Genomic DNA, 20,069 nt, shown 5'->3' with positions numbered 1-20,069 from the left:
TCTTCACTTTAAAGAATCTTTGAAATAATCTTTTTATGTCACTAGATCATTTTAATGGGAAAGTTTGAACTACATCATGTAACACATAAATCTGCTTCACTTGACATATATAAATTGCATTCTGTGTGAATATGCTTCAGTGTATTAAAAAGCACATTCTTTGTTAACCAAGATAAGGTTTGGAATGTTCCTTCTTCTTTATATTCATTTGAAACATGTGCCCTTTTGAGATAAACTGAGCAGTAGATATTAAATATTAGTTAAGATTAATTTCTTTCTTTTTAAGACAAAATTAAAAATTGAAGTTCTATTTTTCTTCCAGCACCTTACAATTTTTTCTTTGCATATACATTGATAGATGTATACTTAGTAATGTGTTAGTAAATTTTCTAAAAACATATGACAAACTTTTATGCTTTTTTAAAATTTTGATAAACATGTTTATAGATTAGGAATTAAGATTAAGGGAAAGAGATACACAAGAGATAATTTTTATAAAGTGTTCAACAGATTCTGAAGGGTTGTTTTTGGAAGTTTTGATTTGTTTTTCTTCCTCTAGATGGGGTTAATATAGTCCATAGCCAGTCTAAAACAGTTGTTCTAGCTCTATGACCTATTTAGTGTTGTTGATGTATACATTATTCTCTTGGGGCTACTCCCTTCTGATCCCATAAGTCATTGAAAGCTTCTCTAGAGTCTGACCATTTATGGTTTCTTATAGAACAATAGTATTATATAGTATTTATGTAACATAACCTGTTTAGTCATTCCCCAATTGATGGGCAAACCCATCAATTTCCAATTCTTTGGCACTATAAAAAGAGCTGCTATGAATATTTTGGAACATGTAGTACTTTTCCCATTTTAAATAATTTCTTCTGGATATCAACCTACAATTAGAATGGCTGGGTCAAAGGGTATGAACAGTTTTATTGTTCTTTGGGCATAGATCCATGTTGCTCTCCAGAATGGCTGAATTACTTCACAAATGCACCAGCATGAATTAATGTCCCAATACTCCCACAGTCTGTCCAACAATGGTGTTTTCTCTTATGTGAAATTAGGGAACTGGAAAAAATATTTTCCAATACCACTTTTTAGCATAGTCAAAAGTAGGGGGGAAAATAAGTTGTAGTCCATCAATTTGGAAATGGAAGAACAAAATTCATGGTATAAAAACAGCAACAATGTCAACTGCAACTAGAACTGAGACAGTACTTTATGGTTTAAAAAGCACTTTAAAAATATTATCTCATTTAATTTTCACAATAACATTATGACATTGATTTTTTTTATTATTCTCATTTTATAAGTAAGGAAATTGAGCTTGAAAGATGCTATGTGACTTAATCAAGTAGCACAGATAATAGTTGTCTATGAGAAGCTTTGAAATCAGGCCTTCCTAACTCTTAATTCAAATATAGGCTATCCATTCCACCATCTGGCTACCACTAATATATGGGGATTACTTTTTCAGTAAAAAATCATGTCTGAGGAATTCAGAGAAACAGAACAGATGTATAAACTAATGCAGAACAAAGAAATAGAAGCAAAAGAAGAGTATCTAAACTCTGACCAGAATAATATAAATGGAAAGAATAGCAAAAAGCAGATGAATTCAGATTAAATGCAATGACCAATACTGATACTGGAGGACAAATAATGAGTACAATCCTTTTAAGAAATGTCAAATGTTGGATATGGGTGACAGATGCTGCCTCTGGGTTGGCTGGTTTTGGTTGTGCATTTTTCTGTGTTATAAAGATTTCTAAATTTGGATAAAGGTATCAAAGAAATTGCTGTAGTGTAAAAAACACATCATCAATAAAGCTTAAAAATTAGATGAAAGTCTGTGGTTTTGAAAAGCAATCAGTGAAATTTAAGAATTGTTGTTCCTTTCTACATTTTCTTCTTATCATTAAAAAAAGCAAACAAAGAAAGAAACAAAAAAAAAGAAAAAAGAAAAAAGAAAAGGGAATGGCATAGGCCACTAGGTAGACCTGGAGTCCAAGATGACTTCTGCACAGAGAATAAGAAATAGAATATAGAAGCAATTTTCTAGATAATACAGAACAAAATAAAATAAACATCCAACTACCAGAGTCTCCGCTTCCCCAAAATACTGAATACAAATTTTCTGTTATTTCATTAGATAATACTGAATGGATATTATTTGTTGTATAATTTTTCCCAATAGGAGCAACAATTAAACCTGTTTGACATTTAAAATTGTTTCTCCCTGTAAACTACTGATCTTTTAGTAATACTGCATGTAATGCTCCCTCAAAGCCTTCTAGATCTATTTTTCCCCTCTCTGTATAAGAACCTGTATCTTTTTTGATAGAACTACCATGTTTTTTTCCTAACCTTTCCACAGAGAAAACTAAGGTAATATTGCAGCATGCTAATCAAGAAAGTGAATTGCATCTTCCCTAACCCAACAATCTCTGGATAAGGAAAACAAAAAAGAGACGATTAAATTACAGACCGCTCAAATGTTTTATACTTACAACAAATAGATTTTAGCTTTCCTTAGGGTGCATTATGTACTTTTTTGGCTTTGATTAGCAGGGAGCATTTCATGAAGTATAAAAGAAAAATAGAGCTTTTGAAAGAAAGCAAAAATTCACATACACATACACACATCTGGAGCTGTTTTTTTTTTTTATCAGCATGGGGAACTACTGGAGAGCAAACTTACTGTAGCAGCTTTTCTACAGATTATGGAATCTAAATCGCCCTAATTTTGAGACTGATGCTCCATCCAGTAGAGTACAAGAACCTCTCAATACATTTTAGCAACTGATTCACCCATATACAAAGAAAAGCTATAAGGCTATGATAATTATCAACGTTTGGCAAATGAATATATTTGTCTTCTGTAAAAGAGAAAGACAGTGATTTCAGCAACCAGAATTCTGAGGAGCATAACTGTAGAAAATAATGGAAATTTCTCACAGAATATAGAAATGAAAAGAAGGGAAGATACAGACTCTAAAAATTTGGGTTGATGTGTGACTGGGCAAACAACCTAAATTCAATGATTCTCAATTTCCTCAAAAAACACTAGACTAAATGGAACCTTTATGGACTCTTATCATTCTCATATTTGTACTCAACTTGGAAGCAATCCAGAATTAAATCTTGAGTATAGTCTTCCCTAGGAAATCTGAAATCCTCACTTGTTTTGAATAATGATATCACACATTCCACTCAACTATCAAAAAATTTCAATCATTTGATTACGTTAATAGATATTTTTTGAGCTGAACTCAGTGTATTAATTTTTTTAGGTTGTTTTTGCAAGGCAAACAGGGTTATGTGGCTTACCCAAGGCCACACAGCTCGGTACTTATTATGTGTCTGAGACCGGATTTGAACCCAGGTACTCCTGACTCCAGGGCCAGTGCTTTATCCAATACCACTACGCCACCTAGCGGCCCCCATCAGTGTATTAATTTCCATTAAGTCACTGACCAAACAGGAAAAGCAATGAAGATAGTAATTTTGAATTGATAATAGCTTTGATATTTCTCAATATTGAAAAAAAAGGATTTATTAGAATACATTTAACATCAGAAAACAGATTTCAGATGTGATAGTTATTAATATACGCTATGCCAGGAGGTTGTCTTCCCCTAATAGATATATTGCTGGTAGGGGGAAAAGCCCAGCTGTTGTTTTGCTTTGTTTCCATAAGGGCTAAAAGCATTAGTTCACAAAGGCATAATTTAGTTTTATTAAGGAGTAATTACTGAGATATTATTTGCTACTGTGATTTACATTCTTCAAGTATTCTAAAATTTTAATCTACCACATTGTAACACACACACACACACACACACACACACACACACATACACACACAATTCTTATAGATAAGAACATTATAAATTGCAAGAAATGTTTTCAGAGGTAACAGGTTTTATTATACAAAGACTTCTTTTGAAGTTTTACTCTAAGATTTGGTTAGAAATGCCTGTTATTGAAGACAGTAACAAAAAAAATTGTCTTAGACAATACATGTATTTAAGATAGAGATTCTTCCTAGTTTTCATGCATTATTATTTTGGTAAGACAGGTTAGAGAATCATGAAGTACCTGATGAATTCTTTGGGAGGATGAAGAATTTATTCTACACTTATGTTGATCTTTGAGTACAGAGGACAACAATCTGTAACACTAAACATCTTTGCAACACATTCAAAAATAGATTTATATTTCTAATTTTGTTGTACTTTTTATTTGATCGCTTAGTCATGTCCAACTCTGTCATCCCATTTAGGTTCTTCAGTGCAAAGATACTAGAGTGGTTTGCCATTTCCTTCCCCAGTTCATTTTATACCTAAGGAAACTAAGACAAATAGGGTTAAAATGACTTCACAGGTTAATAGAACTAGTAAGTGTCAGAGGCTGGATAAAGGACTCAGGTTTTCTGAACTGTAGGGCCAGCAATTTTCAACCATGTCACCTAATTATCCATCTTTCTAATAATGACAGCATTTAAAATATCATAAATCACTTTCAAATTGAAGATTAAAAGAAGAAATAAAAATAATTTCAAAGTTGAAAATTTCAAAAGTGGCAAATGAATAGCAGCAATAAACCCAATGCCTTTAAGTAGTCAACATATATGAAGTGATGTAAAAAGTTTTAGCCTGGGTTTGAAGCAATCAAGTATAGCTAACCATTTTAATCTAGTGGTGAATAAAGATTGATTGTGGCAAAACAAGGTCTTTGTCAGGTTCCACTGTTTGGGAATTTTCAGGGTTGTATGATTTCTGAGAAAAAAAAAAGCAAGAGAAATAGAATGAATTTGTTTGCTGAGTATTACTGCCATCTACTGCTTAAATTTTGCTAGTCACTTATATTCCCAAAGATCACACAGATGTTCTTTCATTCTGTAATCACAAAGATAATCCAGCTCCTCTCCAGGCATTCTTGGTAGGCATGTTTTGTGTTTGGAGACTGAAAAAGAGAGAAACAGAGGGAGAGGGAGAGAGAGAGAGAGAGAGAGAGAGTGAGAGAGAGAGAGAGAGAGAGAGAGAGAGAGAGATAGTTTAAAATAGGATATAGAGTTGTAAATAACTAACTTCTAATTCAGAAGTATTTTCTATACATGAAAGTTTTTGATTTTGTTTTAAAGCTGCTTAAACAAGTAAGCTGCAGTTAACACTTTAAAGATGTACCTAATAATGTCAATAAGTTTTTATGATAAAGCAAATATTCATTCTTTCATTTGTTAATTATTCAACTAATCTTTACTGAGTGCCTATTACATGCATAATATTGCAGACTAGTGGCTGTGAAAGATATTACAAAATTATGTAAGAAATTTTTCATCTTAGGTACTTGAAATCAAGTTAAAATAGTAAAGCATCAAGAGATTAAATTCCCATATGAATTATATAATTAAATACTGTACGAATTCAGAAAAGAAGAAAGTTTGTGGGGCCTTTAATATATATTTTGGGGATATTTTTGAAAGAGAGTATCTGGCCTGAATACTGAAGGATATTTAGACATCAGATGACTAGAAGGAGAGAATGGGGGGGGAGTCTAACTCAGGAGAAATTAAAGATTCTAGATAGAGAAAAATAATATGAAGGAAACAATGAAACTTGCATGTGTTTATTATTTCACTTGAGTTTTGCACATTAGTCAAAAATGTTTCTTCAATTCAGTTGAATTTTCTATATTATTGCTCCAAATATCAATAAAGTATGACAAGTCCAGAGATATTAAGTTGTGTTTTTTCTTGATGTAGAATAAAAGTATAATTTAGTTGGATAAAGGTGTTTATTACAAGTAATGCATTATGGATAGAAATTATCTTTCTTCAACATTTCACTAAATGAAGAATCTGTGATTTTGGAATAGTGTTTCATTTAGGCACAACAAAATTCATGTATGATTTTTCATGGCATTCCAAAGTTGCCACAATTGAAAAATCTATTCACCCTTTGGCCCCCTCTGTGATAAGCTTCTTCAAATATATCTATGCTTATCATCATAGGCAAACTTAGAAATTTACCACAAGGATCATTTTTGAAGGTCCTCTGGCTTTGGCAGAATTTGCTTGAGGTATAGTTACAGAGCCTTCCTAACCAAATCTTAGTGATGTTTGATTAATACAAATTTACAGATTTTATAGTTGAGGAGTTCCATCTGAGAGAGTCATGATAATATGATGAAAATGCCTTAGAGTGACGTGAGCATGCATATGTATACATATATATGTATATGTATATATAAAATTGTTTATATAACTGATAATGTAAATAGAATTTGAATTCACCATACAACCATAGTCATACACATTATCCTATCATTACAACACAGGTAGGAGCTGAAAATTTATGAATTTCACAATTGATGATAGGGAAATGAAAATAACATATTTTTGTTCTCCGAGACTACAGTTTTTTTAGACATAGAGCCAGGACTTTTTAAAGTACTATAACCACTGATTTCTAGGTCATTCGCCTTGCTAGTGAATTAAACTGGAACAATTTAATTTGTGTAAGATCCTTGAGAAAATAGAAGAATGCAAGCAGGAGATTCTCAGCACAAGACCTTTAAGACAAATAAAGAAGGAACTAAGGAAAAGAAAATGCCTAGTCCCTTGTACATTTTTCTGCAAATCTAGGTTGAACTAGTTAGATCTTTCTCATCTTGTAAGTTACGTCTGTGTGTGTCTGTGTGTGTGTGTGTGTGTGTGTGTGTGTGTGTGTGTGTGTGTGATTTGTTATTATAATTGTGCTGAAAGCTTTCCTAGGTCTTTGTAAAGCTGTCTCTAATTCATCTTGACACATTCAATATAATCCCATATTGAAATACTATAGGTCAAATTAAATGTTTCCCAAATATAAAAGTGACATAAAGTAACAGAATAAAAGTTTGATATAACAAAATAAAAAAAGGAAAAAGAGAGCCATAGCTATATAGCCATTCTAGCAAAGAGCCAAATAATTGACTTATTACCTAAATCCAGTTGATGATGAAAGTATTTTATAGTTAGCTGTTGAGAACTTAGAGGTAGAGATGTAGAGCAGATGATATAGATCCACTGAAGCTAAAGTCAGAGAATTGCAGAAATCATTAGTAGTCTTCTACATAACCACTAGACAACTTGACCTCTTTGGTATGACAAGTAGTGTAAATATAAACATAGCTTGACCAAAGTAAGTCAGAGATGTCAGGGGAAAATAAAAAATAAAACACGTGAGGATCTGTCAAAAAAAAACAAAACCTCATAAAACTAAGATTGTTTTAAATGAGAATAAACCTGGGGGGGGGATAGGATAGCTGTCTTCTAATATTTAAAGGTCCCCCATGCAGTGGTGTAATACTTATTCTGTTTGAACCTAGAAAGCAGAATAGAAAAAAGTTTTTGAAATTTCAGAGAGGAAACTAACCATCAGAGCTGACTGAAATTGTAATTGTCAGTCTCCAGAGTATATGAGTTCCCCAGTTTTGGAGATATTTAAGGAAGCATAAATGATTTTTTAAAGAAGACTTCTGATTTCAAATATGGGTTGAAACAGATGACCCCTGGGTTTCATTCTAATGAAATGCTAAGATTTTCTGAGAAACAGAATAGAATAAACAATATGCCTTAACCTCATATTCACTTTTATTTTGTTTCTAAAAGTAACTTTTAACTTTTTTCTTACAAGGAGGATAGTCTTTAATAAATTCTTACAACCAGGATATAGATTATGTTCATAATTTGCCAGAATATTCCTTTTATTTTCTTCATTCATTTTCTGTTATTTCCTGAAAAAAGGAAACCTCATAGACGCATATTTTTATCAACTACTATAAAGGAATATAAGTAAATACCTTCCAGAGCATGTAATAAAGAACAAAACTCTTTTACTTTATCTTTTTTGCAAGTTTCCTCCCTCTTTTGTATATTATGAGTAAATCTTCTGTGCTATTGTGTTTATAGATAACTTTCAAATAAAAATACAAATATTTTCAAATAAAATATATAAAATATTTTAAATATTTGTATGCAATACAAAATATTCAAATAAAATATACAAAATAAAAATACAAATCAAAACTGTATTAAGTCCACAAGTAAATCAAAATCTCATTTTGGTCATTAATTTGATCCTTTCTTAAACTTGACTTTTAGAGAAGCTCTAGAGATACAACAAAATTGACTGCTTTCCTCTCTTCCTCTGTTTTATAAAGTACTTATGATTACCTAAATAGACCAAAGATGGGCAGTTCAGAAACAAAAAGTTAAATTAAGGATAAAGATAATTCACTAAGTCAATAAATTATTCATGCTTAGCTTATGTTAAATGTTACATCCATTAATGTTCAAGAGAGACTTAGGTGATGAGGATACATTAGTGATTTGAACTTGAAATATGAAACCAGATCACAATGATTCTGCTTCACAATTTTGATAAGGACAGATAGTAAGACAATTGATTCTTACAGTCTATAGCAAAAGAAAAATGAATATTCACTGTAAGAACTCAATGACTCTTCCCATGCCCTTTTCATCAGGAGTGGTGTTTGAATATCATCTTATAATTGCTGATTCTGAAACCAACACTGTTCTTCTCATTCTTGGTTTGGATTTGGATTTGTCTTTATTACCACAAATGCAGAAATATCTTCCATACACTCAAATGAACCTGTGATCATTTCAAAATGGTTATCACACAAATGATACAGTTTTCAAGGCACTGCCTGTGAACTTCCTTCTTTTATCTTGATATAATGAATACATCATTGGAATAAATTGGCTAATTAACAACTATTAACTATGCATTTATTTTTCTGAAATTATAATTGTAATTATAATTTCCTTGTTTTTTAATGTATTATATCCTATTTAAATCTATAATGTGTTTCTCTGTCTTTCTGGGTAATGTTCATTTCTTTATTCTTCTTGAGCCCAGAGGTTTCTCTTAAATACAGCAATACAGCAATATAGGTAAAATATTAGTGTTAAAAACATGACCAACCATACACAAATACTCTCATATGCAAACACTTATCTGAGCATTTCCACCCTTTTCTGACTGCATAAAATAGTAAATGAAAAAAGAGATATTCCAAACAACTTGTATTTTTTTTCCCCTAGGATGTATAGTTAGACCAAACTCTTTTAATTGCTTGAAAATTCCATTGAGAAAGGTTTTCGATGCTTCACAGTTTGATATCATTTGTGTCATTTCACCTGAAATAAATAGTACTCACTTGAGCTACTATTCTATATGAAATCTTTCTTTGATTTAGATTTTATACTTGATCTCCTGCATGATGGTGTATGACACTTTTGATGAGCAAATGTCTCTCTGTTATATACATTACTTCATGTTAATTATTTATGAATTGCAGAACAAGTTTAATTTTTGTCATATGGTTCAATAATTCTGTATTCATTTTATTTATGCAAAGGAGATACTTTTTTAAATGACATTGTCATAACTAATACAATATATACTTTTAAGTAAATGAATAATAAGACAGCTTTGTTAGGTGGCAAAGTGGCTAGAATACTGGAGTCAGGCGTATGGAAGTTTGAAACTAGCCTCATGCACTTGGATCTTACTACCTGTGTGACCTTGGGCAAATCACTTTATCCTGATTGTCTTGCATCCAGGGCCATCTCCAGTCGTCCTGATTTATATGAGGCCACTGGACCCAGGGGGGCTCTGGAGGAGAAGTGAGGCTAGTGACTTAGCACAGCACCCCTTCACTCTAATCCAATTGATGTCCTTGTCATGGCATTACCTCCCTGATATTGTCGTCAAAAATGAAGAACAAACATTATTATTATAAATGAATAATAGTTTAACATTATATATCTCTTTAGGTCATTATAGGATAGTAAAAATGAAGTCTATTTGTGCCCCCCCAACAGACTAAGAAAGTATAGGGAAAAAACCCATTAATTTTTCAGCTCCATGATCAAAAATACTAGGATAAAACTGGAACTAAAAAATCAAAGATACAAATTCCAAGGATGAAGAGAAAATATTTTACTGGGGAATAGATAGAAAACTATAGGATGAAGAACATTCTATAGACCTAGGTTCTACTCTAACGTACAGTTAGTCTAATTCAGAAGCGCTTAAAAGTTTGGACCCAAATGCTAAATTATTACAATAGAAAGCACCTCCTACCTTCATGGATTCCATTTTAAATAGTTAAAAATGTAAAAACTTTAAGAAACAAATGGGGGAGATTTAAATTTATATTTATTTACTTTGAGATTTTGAATTGCAAGGGACAATATGGAAATCTATGATCATCACAGCATTATACTAGACATTTTCTATCTGAAAAATCATTAACCAAGGCAAATTAATTAGTATTAACATATTATGGAAAGATGACTAGAAAAGACAACATGTACTTTATGCTTTGTAAATATTAACCCAATATTCTGTATATTTCTGAAACTGCACTTTTCAGTGAAGAAATAATTAAAACTATGATAATTTTACTTATAGTAAAATAGAAATATGATTTCTGATCAAAGAAAAGTGAAAGTGCATAGCATAACTGGAGTTTACATGGGACAAAAGTCAGAGAGAAAAATGATAGTAACATGAAAAACAGAAGATAATATCACAAAGGGAACTTGTCAAGATTCAGCTGAAACCATTTATAGATTACAGTCTTTGTCATGAATGCATTTTTTTTTTTAGTTTTTGCAGGGCAATGGGGTTAAGTGGCTTGCCCAAGGCCACATGGCTAGGTAAATATTAAGTGTCTGAGAGACCAGATTTGAACCCAGGTACTCCTGACTCCAAGGCCAGTGCCCTATCCACTGCGCCACCTAGCCACCCCAATGAATGCATTTTCAAAGTCCCTCATTATAACAATGCCAATCACAGTAGCAAAAAATGTAACTGTATTCATAATCTTTTAAACCATCCGCTCACTAAAGAAGGATGAGTCAACTCTCTTCTCACCACCCTTTATATAAGAACATGTTAATTAATGAATTATAAGCTCATTATGTAAGTATTACTTATGTTTTTAACAGTAAAACGTACTTTTCCCATATTCCCTTATTTATTCACTCACAGTAATTTAATTAATACTTAATTATTTGCATACTTTTTGCATTAAAAGCAAGTTAGCTGCCTCCTTGTCCTTGTACTTTTCCTCATCAAGTTTACCACATTTCCTGAGATAAGTAACTGGGACATACTGTAGTAAAAGACAATGTAAGATAATACTCACATTTCAAGCACAAAATCAGTAGGAGATAGAGAGGTGGTATAAAGTGGCATGAAATGGAGTAGAGTTTTACATAAAGATCATGGAGTTAAGTGCCACAATGAACTTGGGTGATACTATTTTACTGATAAGTATAGAACAACATTGTGAGATTTTATTCTGGCGTCAAACTAGAAAAACTTTGCACTTTTAAAAATGCTGCCTATATAAGCGGGAAGAATGACATAAGAAACTATCTTTGTTATTATTGTTATGGCAACATTTTGAAACTGTGATATTCAAGGAATATGTTAGTAAGGGTAGAATGAACTATTCAGAGTTTATTGTCAGAACTCCAAAATAATTAATTATAGCCAGAATCTTTTTCTCCTGGACGTCCCTCCAAATGGCATAAACTTCTAGTAAGGGTAATTTTAGGATCAAAACTCATAGTAAATAACTTCTGCCCCTTATCATGGGAATCAATGATGAAAATTTCCTTGATGTTTTGTGGAGCATGCCATGGATTGAGCTGTTTGAGGAACATTAGAGAAAATATTGTAGTCCAAAAGGAAGATAATTTTTAAAAGTTCTGTTGTTGTATATTTTTTTTGTACAATTGTGTACTTCTTTAGCTGAATATTCTCAAGTTAGCAAATCACAAGAAAGTCACAATCTCCATTACTGACATGGCATGATATGAGGAAATTACTTTGACCTACTTTGCTGCTTCCATTTACATATAACAATTGTAGTCAATCTCAGAGGCCAATTGTTTTTGATTTATCTTTGAGTATCAAAGATAAATTGAAAAAAATGTGTATTTCACAGAGCCCTAAATAGGAGTAATTATTGTAACATTATGTCAGTCTTACTTAGTTTTGCCTCATCTATTCATCATCATTCAATTCTCAAGCATTGGAAGTCATTTTTTTCTCATTCTTAATTATAAGTTTGATGAGAGATAGGTGGCTAATTAAAAATAACTTTGCTAATCTTTAATCTTTAATATTGGGTTTAAATAATGAAGGCTGTCACTAATAGAGCCCTGAGTCATTTATACTTGTCTTTTTGCAAGTACAAAATAAACTCTGGAAACAATATGGGTCTTACAGTTCAGAGAAGAGAAAGAAGACTTTGCATAGTCTGTCTTCTATGCCTAGAATATTCTCTCTTCCTTTCTGCTCTCAGAATATTTAGTTCCCTTCAAAGTTTATTCCAATTGCCCCCTCCTACTCTCTGACTTCTCTGATAATATCTTGAAATTAATTTGAATTTCCTCTATTTGCGTGGCATATAAACATCTATATGCTTGTATACCTTTTTTCAGTAAAATATCTTCTTGGAGATAGTTACTCTATCTATTACATACTTGTTACCTAGATCAGCAGAGGTGGCCAGACACAGTAATAGAACACAATATTTGTATCTAATAAGTTCGGAATTCAAATTCTACCTCAAATATTTAGTAGCAGTGTGACATGGGACAATTCACTTCTCTTCTTCTGTATTTCCTTCTCTTCTGGAAAATGCAGAAGGAATGAAACAAATGACCACTAAAACAACATCCAGCTCTAAATCTATGAAACTATGAACCTATAATAATGCTATATGCTAACATATTGCTGAAGTCAATTTAAATTTCTCAGGAACTTGTTTCAAATGTTCTTGTGTGAATCTATGAAAGAGAAAGCTTACTCCCCAGGGTTCTTTCTGAGGATCAAATTAAAGAATATTTGTAAAAGTATTTACATTGTGGTATAGAAATTCTACCTATTAAAATTGGTGGTGATTGAGTCTTTGGTTTCAACTGTAAAATCTATGAATATGTCTTTCAAATATATATATAAATATACCACTTTATTATTTAACCCAAATAGCATATTTCTAACTGCATACAGCTTATTCCTACTAAAATCTTCAATCAGTATCCCAACAAAACATACCCCAAACAGAACTCATTGTCTTTTTGCCTTCTTCAAACTTCCTATTTATCTTAAATACACAATTATTTTTCTATCTATGCAAGTTCACAAACTTATATTAAACCTTAATATCTGACACCCAATTTCTGATCAGCTTGCAAGTTTTGCCTTTACAATAGCTTTTTGTTCACAATGTAAAATCATTTGTTTGATTAGTATGGTCTTCCATTAGGAAGGACTTGTAGTAGTATTAGTAACTAACACCCTAGTCCTTTCCTAATCACCTATAACTAAGTATAATCTACTATTTACAGCTCTGAATCCAGTCTCTGTCCCTCTAGTTTATTTTCCATACTATTGTCAAAATAATCCTCAAGAACCACAGATTTGCCCATTTTATTCATTGAATAAAAATATGTTTTGCTTCTTAGTAAAAATACATCGATTTCTTAATCTGTTATATAAAACTTTTAATATTATGTATTTTATCTCTATATGTACAGGTGTATATATATATATATATATGTATATATGTATATATATATAATATTTACATACCTTACAAATAAATCAAATATATATATATATATATATATATATATAATATTTACATACCTTACAAATAAATCAAATTTTTTGTTTTCCAAACTTATCAGGTCATTTTCTCTTGCAAAGTCAGCTAGATTATAGAATGGATAGAGTATTTGCTGTCTCTCCCTGGGTAAATCACTTAATCTGGCAACCTCAGTTTACTCCTCTGAAAAATGGGGGCAATAATAACATCTACCTTCCAGAGGTGTTGAGAGATTCAAATGAGATAATTATTAAAGTGCTTAGCACAGTATCTGGCACCAACTGTACACTCCATAGAAGCCAATTCAAGTACTAATAGCCACACAAAGTCTTTTCTGATATCACCATTTGTCAGTATCCTCTCCTATACTTTCAAATTATATTATACTTACTTGTCTGCATTTATGTGTTGTATTTATCAGTACTTTCTAAACTCCTTAAGGTTTGAAGCATATAGAGGACCATTAATACAAAGCTAAAGAGACTGTATTGAGGGGAAAGACTGTTTGTATTTTGTTCCATTATACATTTAGTACTGATCAGAATGAGAGAAACAAAATAAGCACTTAAAAAATCATGGTAATGGATTTTATACTTTTTTTAATGTGAAGATACTGAAAAAAAATTTTGGGGGGTGTGGGTACACAGGCTATTCTAACAGCCCCACCACCTGTACACAATCTCAAGATCTGGCATACTGCCCTTAGAGATAAGGTGTGCTGGAGTCTTTGGGAGCTGGTCTTTCTGTCCCACAGACTACGGGCACTGGACACAGCTGTGTTTAACCACCTCCCCCCTAAAGTACCCCGTTATCCTGTAAGGCAAGTGCTGCACATAGACTGCTTGTCACATCCCCCCATTCCCTCATTTTCCTTTGTTCTACCCCAGAAGACCTAACAGTATATATGTAGAAGCTAAACAGTAATAAATTTGAGCTGGAGGCATAAGGCATTGTGCCTTGACTCCTTATTCTCAGCTCCCCTCCAGGAGAGAGGTCATCGCTGATAGGGCCCCAAGGTGAAGCAAGGCGCATTACCACATCTTTGCATTGGGAAGATTATTTTGGCAACTCTATGAAAGATAGATTAGAAAGAAAAGAAACTAGAATCCATTCAAAACAATTCAAAATTATTTATAAGTATCTGTTTATGAAGAAAGAGTTGACTATACAGGAAATAACTAGGAAATTATTAAAAAAGAAAACTATATTAATAATTCACATGCATAGCTCTTCTATATCATAGAACTTGGAAAAAGTGAGGCTTTAACAAGTAAATGTTTTATGCTTCTTTCCTTTTCTCTTACTATTTATCAAGAGAGTACATTATGTGTAATATTTTTGTGTATATATATATATAATTATGAATTTTAATTTTTGTATCCAAATGTAAGACTTTACCTTTGTCCTTATTGAATTCCATCTTATTTACTCTAATGCTTTAATGATTTGGCCTGCCAAGATTCACTTGGATCCTGATTGTGCCTTCCATTGTTGTAGATAATCTTACAAATTTTGTCATCTGAAAGTCTGATGAACATACCATTTAGTAATTTATCAAAAATATTGTAGTAAAAATGTTAAACATCACAAAACCAGGCACAGATCCTTAAATGAGTCCAGCTGAGACCTTTCACACTTACATTTAACCACTTGAAATATTCTCTGAACCTAACTAAGCAAGAATTTCTCATTCTATTAAGATTTTATTCTTACCTAGATCATTTTGATTCAGGGAAATAATGTAGAGAATTATGAATTAGCAGACACAAAATCTTTCAAATGTGTGCAGGTCCCTAGTCTTGAAATTCTGCCTCCCTTTAACACTATTGATTGTGTCCTGCCTCCCTGTGACCTTGTAGATTCTTATCCTCCATTTCCACCTTGACTTAACTTTGGCCTGAACACTGGTGGGCAGGAAGTGACATGTTAAAATTGGATATCAGGTACCTTGAGTCAGGAAGGACCAGCCCATAGATTGCCATTGGAAGTTCCTGACTCTGAGGTGAAAGACCGTACCCCAAGCACTACCTCCAGCCTACAAGGGAGAGTTATTTAACAGAAAAAGTCACCCCTTCAAACTCTCTTGCTTCTTCTGGCCCCGAAACACAAGTATGTTTCTTCATAAAATAACATGGAGCTCCATGGGCTTCCCCTTGTGGCCTGGTTAGCCCATGCCTGGTGCCTGCCTGCTCTCTCTCTCTCTCTCTCTCTCTCTCTCTCTCTCTCTCTCTTAACCTTCCAAATCCATATAGTTTTTCCTTAAAATCCTCTTAAATTTACCTATCATTTTCTTATGTGTTATAACTTTTATTTTAGGTTTTTGCAAGGCAAATGGGGTCAAGTGACTTGGCCAAGGCCACACAGCTAGGTAATTATTAAGTGTCTGAGACCAGATTTGAACCCAGGTACTCCTGACTCCTGGGCCGGTGCTTTTATTTTCTTTCCATTCTCACTTTTCTGGGTCTGAATAATGATTCCTCATAGGTAGAACCAAAATCAAGTAGACAGCAGCTATATTATAATGGTAGAGACAATAGAAATTTTTAAGTGATTGGATTTAGTGAATGGGGAAAAAAGGAAAAAATAAGTGTTATTTTACTTTTCAGAGATACAATATTTTTCTTTTGGAGAAGCATCATGTTGTAGTACTTAGTGGGGAGTCATAGTGTCAGGAATTGTTTCAGTCTCTATAAAATATGTGAAGTATACAAAATTTATCTTTGCTTCAGCATTCACTTTTTCTTATTTCTGCAAAATTTTCAATGATTTTGTTGAGGAAATAACAATTTATGTGAATAAGAGGGTATCCCTTCTCCCAGGAAAATGGGGCACATCATTTAAAACAGGATGATATTTCCTAGAAATCATTTACTCCTACTTCCTTATTTTAAAAATGAAAATCCTCTTCTCCAGAGAAGTGATTTGTCATTTCTTGTCATAAGAGATTAGATATTCTAACTTTCAACTTCTTATTACTTTTAATACACTCACTGCTTGTTGAACAGTTTGAAATCCACCAATACCAACAAAACCTTTATATAGCCTTAAATTGTGAGGGGATTAGAATCTAACCAATAAGAAAAATAACTTATAAACTTAAAGCTACTTGAACTTTATAAAGAGTAAAGAGCCCCTGAGGTTTAGATGTGATTTGATATGCCAGTGATGCAGGGGAAAGATGAAGAGAATTGTGAATGTAACAGAAAGAATTTGGGTGGAGATGTAAATTGTCTCTTGAGATGTAAATTCACCTGAAGTACAGAATTAAGATTGTAATAGAAACAATTCTAATCTTAAGAGTTATTTGGGTGGAGATGCCTCCTCCCTATTCTTCATGTACAGTTGATTCATTATGTAATATAAAATTTATATCCTGATCTCCTTATGCTTTACCCTCATCCTAATTCCTGGCCCAGTATAGGGAAAGGGAGTTCACTTTTTGCCTTCTGAATGAGAGGTAAGGCATAAAAACCTGGGTTGGAACCTGACTCAAGGCTTCTGTGATCATGGCCCAGACAATGCTGCTTTTATCTATCTCTCTATATATCTCTCTCCCTCCCTAGCCCTTCCTATGTCTTGCAATCTTTTAAATACATTTTTGTTTTATTTCCACCCATGTTTTCCTGATTCGGAATAATGATTCCTCATAGGCAGAACTGAACTGAAATAGTCAGTGGCTAGACCAGTATGTGTAAAATTAAAGTTAAAAAGGTAGATGATTAGAAAGAACTTAAATTTTCAGAGATGACTTTTATTTAGAAGAATCACTGAGAAGTTAACAAGTGACAGCAAAGTCAGTGAAGAGAAAAACATGAATGCTTAGTGTGAAAGCATACACAGTATTCCCATATACTCCAATGAACCCTGAGAGAATGATTTTTTTGTCTAGCACAGGACAATAATTGCTATTCATATAGATTCATTCTGAATATTCTGAGTCATCAAAAATGCATTTAATTCACATACTTGGCTTAATAAGCCAAAGATAGTGTAATAGATTGAACATAGATACCCATTAAAAATTTCTCTTTGCTTAGTATGATAAACTTCAATTACCTTGGAAATTAATCAGAATAAAACGATGCAACATGTACCAGACATCATGGCAAGGACATTTAAAAGAGAAATATATGCTGCAGGGAATCATGAACATAGGGAACATTGCAAACAAATTTTGTAAATCTTCTGTTTGCATTGTTAACATCTTATAATTTTGTTGATACTCATAGCCCTCTGTTAAAACACTTCACCTTGACCTCCAGTCTAAACTTGACCATGTTCTTATTGGTAAGGCTAAACTAGATTGCACAGGTGAGGGAAAATGGAAAAAATTATCTTGGGATCATCCTGAAAAGAATAGAACTCTCCAAAGCAAGATACCCAACAACTCCCAAAAGGCAAACTCTCCAATGCAGGACTTAGAAAATTCCCAAGACACAGATATTAACCATGGACCCTGAGGGGGTATTTAGGGAGGTTCTGACCTGGGTTGCTCCTCTTCTTTCTTTGGATTTCCTGAGTCTTAATTTAGCAGGTGGAAGGTCAGGTTAATCTGCATTACTAAAATCCATTGTGGCCTTTAATTTCTCTTATGTTTATCATTTTCTTTGTATTGTAAGGACTTCTTAATAATTTTTTTTTCCTTTTTACATCTGCATTCCTGGGTGGATTAGTGTTTTATCAAGGAAAAACTTTATAACATTTACATCAGATAAGCCATGTTTTATATTTTTAAAAGCGTATATTTAAATAGCACTTTATTATAAAGTGGGTTATAAACTGTATAATTACAAAGACTGAGAAATATTGTTCAAAAGAAAAATTAAGAACATGTGCATTTCTCCCTTCTTTAGGATCATGAAATTGGAATGTAATACTGAATGCACTGGATTCTGATGATACTTGTTGATTATATTAAACTGTTTTTCTATTCTAATCTTTCATATATATAGATATGTATATGTAAATATATATATATATATACATAAATATGTTAGTTCATTTCAAAGAATGGACAGAAAAAATTGGATGGATAGCAATCATGTTCAAAAATGAGTGATAAGAAAATTTTAAAAAGAAAAACAATAGTAATGAACTGCATTTCCCCCAAAAAATATTTCAACAAGAAAATTAACAAATATCTACTCTTTTAACATAAGTACCTTTTCATGCTTAATAATTTAATACTGTACAAATAAACTTTGGGTAGTGAAAATAGCCCTTAACTGATGAAGGGATGATTTTAATTTTTTAGCTTGGAAAGAGAGAATAAATAATTATTAAAGGAAGATGGAAGTTTTAGGTTGGAAAAGGCTAAGAACTGAAAGCTGATTTCAAGAAAAGGGTATTGCTTCCTTAACATTCATATATGAAGAGAAGATGGAATTTTTATCTGCCTCAGACTCCCTTAAAGACTGCACATTGTTTTTGCCAAAAGAATTTCCTGCTTTACTGGTCAAATAATTCCTTTCTGTCTTTTTCCTAAACAAATAAAGTGATTGGCCAGAAAACTATAAGAATAGCATCATTAGAACAATAGTCTGATTTTATACCCAAATATTTAAAAAAGAGGTCTCAAATGCAGTAATGTGGAACCTTCATAAACCCTTTATCAAAAAAGTTAAGATCTGCAAAGCACAAGAATTGTAGCATTACTCTGCATTTGATTTCTGGGAAGGGAAAACTACAGGATAGGATTATTTACCATGACAGTGTTACAACCCTATCTTTACATGTCAGAGTTTTGTGCTAAGATTCTGATGATGATGTTTTGTCCTTCATTCTCTAAGGAGACCATGACATCAAGGATGTGATACTATGGAGTCATCTGAGTCCAAGTGGTCATGTTGAAGTAGAAACATTTATCTATTCTTTTAATATTAGGAAACTATTATCTGGGGTGGCTAGGTGGTACAGTGGGTAGAGCACCTGCCCTGGAGGTCAAGAGTACCTGAGTTTAAATCTGGTCTCAGACACATAATAATTACCTAGCTGTGTAGCCTTGGGCAAGCCATTTAACCCCTTTGCCTTGCAAAAACTAAAAAATAAAGCAAAAAAAAAAACCCAAACCTATTATCTGTGTTTATCAGACATTTTGTTTGGGTCCCTCACTCCCTCTCCATAGTTGAGTCTAACCCTCTTCTCAAAAGTACATCAACAAGATAATAAAAAAAAGCTCAGCCTATTCCCTCTATCCCTTTTCACCTTCCTGACTCTTGACCTAACAAGATCTGTACCTGTCTCTAGTCATTTTTCAGGTGGTTCACTTTCTGAAAGCCTCCCCTTGACTCCTCCCTGTATAAGAGGTGGGCAAGATTCTTTATAACAGTTTGGCAAACACACCTTTTGCTATATTGAATCTATGACTG

This window comes from Macrotis lagotis, chromosome 6 (genome assembly GCF_037893015.1).
Source record: "Macrotis lagotis isolate mMagLag1 chromosome 6, bilby.v1.9.chrom.fasta, whole genome shotgun sequence".
NCBI classification, from domain to species: Eukaryota; Metazoa; Chordata; class Mammalia; order Peramelemorphia; family Peramelidae; genus Macrotis; species Macrotis lagotis.
This window is presented reverse-complemented; position numbering follows the sequence as displayed.